This window comes from Carassius gibelio, chromosome A4, assembly GCF_023724105.1.
Source record: "Carassius gibelio isolate Cgi1373 ecotype wild population from Czech Republic chromosome A4, carGib1.2-hapl.c, whole genome shotgun sequence".
NCBI lineage: Eukaryota > Metazoa > Chordata > Actinopteri > Cypriniformes > Cyprinidae > Carassius > Carassius gibelio.
In genome coordinates this window covers 21,995,099-22,000,828 of record NC_068374.1, presented here as the reverse complement: position 1 = coordinate 22,000,828, position 5,730 = coordinate 21,995,099, and the positions used below count along the sequence as shown (strand labels likewise).

The window sequence follows — 5,730 nt, the reverse complement described above, 5'->3', positions numbered from 1 at the left end:
TTAAGATCTCACTGTTCTTTTGCTACAGAAGCACCACATTTTCACAGAGCAGTGAACAACCGAAAAAATCATTTTCTAATTCTATTTCTCATATTTTTGGATATGAGCTAATACATGATTAATAATGGTGGCCATTCTGACTAAAACAGTGAACATCAATTATTCATTGTGAGATGATAAAAAATGGTTTTCTCAATTAGTTTTCTCAAAGGATTTTTTTTTCTCAGTGTATAGAGTATTATAACAGGTTCTACTGGCTTTTGAGGCATCACATTGTGCAGCTTAAATCTGTTTTGCATTCTCTGCCAAGGAACCAGTCCAGGACTGTGAGAAAGCGTAGGACTGACACCTGCTGAAGTATTCTGGTAATAGTTAGGGATGATTGTATGTATTTTTGTGATTTCTCCAGTTCTGCCTATTTGTTTCAAGTTTATCTTTGACCCGCCAACAATCTTTAGTCATCCTTAAATGAAATACATTTCATCAATTTCACAACCCTTTGAAAGCATAAGGTTAAGGTTTATAAGGCATACAAATTGCCTTGAAGGAATGTTCTGGAATTTTTTGACATTGCCTTGTAGATCGGAACAAATTATACAGTCAGATTTGTGCTGCTGGGCTGCTCTATTAGCTTCATTTGACTTCCTATCTTTAGTATCTGTATATAGCTACAAGTATACAAGTACAGTATGTATACAAGCTACTAAATAAAGTCTATGGTCCTAATTTCCATTTTATTATTCAGACTGGCAAAATATTTAATAATGGCAAAAAAATTATTTGATGATTATGAGGGAGAACAAGCTATAGAAGGTGGATTATTTTAAAGATTGCGAACACACACACCACATCGTTCAACAGTTTGGTCATAAGTTTCTTATGTTTACCAAATCTGCATTTATTTGATAAAAAAATACAGAAATATAATTTTGAAAACTGCTTCTATGGGTAGATTAAATTTAGAGGTATGTACAGGTTTGTTCACGCTTCTGTTTTGTGGAAAAACTGATAAATGAAAACTTGTTGACTGTTGTGGGGAACAATATTATTTTCAACTGTGAGCAGCTAATGAAGCTATTTTTCACTGCAACATAAAAAAAAATTGATTTACAGATTATAGTTATGCTAGTCTTCAGTGCATATTATGACTGTTTTGAGAGTCGCTGGGAGAGTTAAGGCAATAATGGACACCACTGCTATTTCTCACTCCAGTAAAGGAGGTCATTCAGAACCATGGACAGCAGCCACAAGATCGAAATGTGAACATGTGGCCCTGGAGGCAAAGATGAATGAAGGAGGACTTATCAGTATTTCAGCAGCATGATGGAAAGTTAGAAAGAGTACAAAGCTCATGTTTTGAAGCAATTCTTATCGTTGTCCAGCCTTGCAGACACTGTGAAGGACTAATCCAATCAGTCAATGACTGGTAGATTTCCCTTTCAGACAGAACCACCATACACTCAATATCGCTTGAACCCAAAGAAAAATCCATAAACCTGCCATAAATGATTTCAAGTCATATACTTTTTTGTTGTTGTTGTTGTTGTTGTCACACTGTTCTCTATATGCTCTACAAATTTGACTGATTAAGTGAACTCATCCTGAGAAAGAATAGAGATTTGCAGAATTATTTTGGCATCCACAGTGTGCCATAGAATATTTTTATTTGGTTGACTGTGTCAAGCTTTTTTTTTTTCGTCATCCGTAATACTTTTTGAATTTAGAGTAACAGTCAGAGCGGAGTCTGCACAAAACTGAACACTTCATCTTACTGTGTCGACATGTGTGGCTCCAGGGTTTGAGCTGCTTGTAGGTAAGCTTGAAACATTTCAAACCTGCTGTGACTGACTTGTCTGAAAAATCTGACACCAAATCATGGGAATGTTTACGACAGGTTTATTTAAGGCACTGCCAGTCTTTCTAATTGGAAAAAGGATAGTGAGGTAGAAAAGGCACTGATAACTGATATATATTTTGAGCTCTTCATTTTTACATACAAATATATATAAGAGATGATTATAAAGTTCTACGTAAACATAAATGTAATAAAAATGTCAAGTGGTGCAACCACCAGGTAATGAAACATTATGTGTGTGTGTGTGTGTGTGCATGTGTGTGTGTGCGTGTGTGTGTGTGTGTGTGTGTAAAATAATTAAATAAATGGGATATGGACTGTCATTTCTTTCAAATAGTTTCTTGAATTTCAAATTATACCATTTGACACCTAAAAACATTTGCCAAATTTGACTTTGTTTATATATCAAATGACAAAGATACTATATGCTTGTTATACCACATTGAATTGGATTTTGTAGACAAAAGATTTTTATTTTATTTTTATAAGTATGAAGAAATAATTATACTATATAATTAATTATTAAGCAATAATTATTCATAACCATGGCAAACATTTTAAAATAATAATAAGATTTTATTACACTTTCACATGTTTTATTTTAATGAAAGAAAAAAAAAAATATATATATATATATAAATAAATAAATAATATAGACAATGACCTATATATACATGGGCTTGGAACGGCATAAATAACAGAATTTACATTTTTGGATTAACTATCCCTTAGATTAATAAATAAATAAATAAATAAATAAATAAATAACCAACAAACGAAAAAAAGTGCCACATCATTGACACATATGCTATTTAACTTTGTATAAATAAATATATGTACATAGAACAACATACAAGTAAATGCATATCCTTTAAGTTATATAAACATCATGTGTCAATATTATAAAATCTCCATTGTACAAACTCATTTTAAATCCACTACTGATTCAAGACAAATGAGATTTGGCACCTTGAAGAATTGCATAACTAGCATTGACCCTTAATCAGACAAGCCTGCATGTGTTTGTCCATGATAAAAGACAAACGACAATGGCCTGTTCTGGATCCTCTCATGACCTGCAGTTACCTTTATTTAACTGATTGATGAAGTTAGATATGGCCTCGGTTGATATTGTACAAAATATAAGTCAATAAAATGGATTGTGCAAGAAAAGCAAAGAGTAGCTTGTCACTGAAATTGAAACTTTTAAAAGAGCTTTTCTTCCATCTGAGAACTGAGTCTTTGGGGAGAGAATGCAGTGAAGTATAGAAAAAGTGTAAAGAAAGTCCCTTTCTTTCTTTTGTAGTTAATAAATATACATGTATGTCTCCTAAATTTGCCTGAATTGGGGGAAGGACTGACATTTTTAAAACTTCTTGTCAAGATTATGTTATATATATATATATATATATATATATATATATATATATATATATATATATATATATAATGTTTCATTTTTAATAGCACATAAGTGTCCTCACGTCTCTGGCCTTGAAATATCTGATAGGGTTTCCATGCTAATAGAGGCTAACCATCGGGAGCTTTCTGCAGCCACGGGTAAAACTGTTGCTGGAACAAGATGTGCCATTTTACATTAGCTTGAACAATCTCAACAGCTCGAGCAAACGCAGGTGCTGACTCTCCCTTGCTGGTGAGGATGAACTCTTTCAGCTAAAGAAAAGAAGGTAAAAACAGAAATTACTAACATTATCATTTACACTGTAATTGATTTTTGCCTGATGTATCAGATGTATCAGTAGAAAGTTTGTGTGTCTATGCATGTAAGTGGGATCTTCATCAGTTAAACAGAGTCAGAATATACAATGCATTTACATGCAAATGCCTGACATGTTGTTTAGTGTAATGTTTTTTTTTTTTTTTTTTTTTTTTTTTTTTTTTTTTTTTTGGGGGGGGGAAGGGAAGGGCCATTGGGTGTCTTGAAAAAAAATAAGAAGCAGAAGAAGAAGAAAAAAAACCCTTTGCTAGCCTAACATTAATTAAGGCATACAATCTAGACCTTAAATCTCCATTTACTAAGCAGCACATTACGAAAATGATTCCCAATTCCTGAGGTCATGAAAACTACGTGAATTTACTTGCACTGGGATTCAGGAGTCAAGCTGCTCTTTTGGTCCAATTTTGGCAATTTCAAAATTACTGTTCATTCATGGAAGCTTTCAAAAGAAGTAATACGATCATTCCTAACCACTGGTATTAAATGTAGCGTTGATCGTCTGTGAATCTGTGGATGAAGTGCTCTGGCAGCAGCTGATTGTCAAAGACAGTATGCTAATGCTCTGTTTAAAAAAACTCTGAGGGGTTACGCATTATTTCAGTATGAATGATAAATTGGGGAAGGCAAAGTCAGCTGGATGAGAAAGTGCTGCACTGCAGTGAGAAGAATCAGCAGTCTGTGTCCTCTGAGACTGAAGCTGAATAAGTGAATATACGTTCCATTTCCTGTAATAAGGTTAAGCAGTTACAATGAAGAAATAACCCAGCGAAACGGTCCAGAGCACATTTCTGCAGTCTTCAGAGTTTACTCCTGCTCATTTTCCATCTCAATAATTTTCTGACCAAAGTGTGTTTGTTATTGATGTTCCATCAATAATTCATTCCTGTTTTAGTTTGATTAGAGGTGTACCTCTAGCCTCAGGATGATGTAAAAGTTCAGCCTCACCTCATTCAGCTCAGCCTCAGTGTTGAGAAACTCTGTCACGCCGCTGATTAATTTTGAGTTCATAAATAAGGCTTCTCCATACCTGCCATAGAGACACTATTATTAAAAACACTGGAGCACCACAAGCAAACAAACACCAATAGATATTTCCCATAATGCTCTCTGGTCCTTGAAACAAACACAAGAAATAACATTCACTAATAAACATCTTATGAGAGTGTGAATGTGGAATTCATATCAGGGTCTGAGAGGAAGGTTAAAATCCCTGATAAACAGAGATGAATGAAGACATATTCACCTGGAATTCAAAATGTCCCACTTCTCGCGGAAATATTTCCATGCTAAATGTCTTCCCAACGGATTTTGGGCCACATGTATGATGACATCGATCACGTCCTGATCCGGCACCAGGTCGGAGGTGAGGGACAGGTTCAGGAGCCTGTGGACAAGACAAATTAATAAGAGCTTTCTTAGTTTGTAATCATATTAGTTGTAATCCATTTTGTGATCCTACAAGTATGATAGTTTAAAACTTGTGTAAATCTGAGATACAAAACACATTATTCTTTGCCGTTTTCAGCAAAGACATCCACTGACAGGCCTGGCGAAACACAATTATTCAAATATATTTTAAGACTGTGAGTCCGCTTCTTCAAAAAGTTAATAACCAGAAAAGACCAAATCAGATGCAGATCGACCCATTCGCTTCAAATTGGTGCAAAATGTCAAGTAGATGAAAAGGAATAAATAGGAAATTAGATTTTGCACATAAAGATACTGCCATGGAACACAAGTTAAATTTGCAAAAACATGTGGGGTAATTGCTTCGCTGTTTTTGGTCTCTCATTTCAGTCCTATACACTTTACTGGGCTTTTGACTTCATTTGTCGCCAAGTCACTTGTAGTACTTCTTCACTAAAAACCCTGGAGATTACTGCCATGGTGACAAAACTTACATCTGTATGCGAACAGCAGCTTCACAGCTCACATACGTGACATCTCGTTTCCTCTAAGGACAAGTGCAAACAAGCTTTCAGAACAGCTTCTTTTGCATTGCTCATTCTCTAATCACTTTTCTTTTTTTACACTGGGAAATTCTGATATTGGACTTGTGTAATTGAATTCTAGCAGGTATATTTGTGACAGTGTGAAAACATTGTCATCATAGATTGCATTTTTGTTTTGTTCATTA

The 5,730-nt window shown here is 34.5% G+C and overlaps 1 long non-coding RNA gene across 1 annotated transcript; it reads right to left on the bottom strand.

Moving 5' to 3' along the window:
• Positions 1 to 3,319: 3,319 nt before the first annotated feature.
• On the bottom strand, positions 3,320 to 5,730 carry LOC127972925 (uncharacterized). The gene is made up of 3 exons (XR_008157226.1): positions 4,837 to 5,730; positions 4,539 to 4,620; positions 3,320 to 3,529 (listed from the first exon to the last, which is right to left on the bottom strand). It is a non-coding gene; the product is annotated as an uncharacterized LOC127972925 (long non-coding RNA).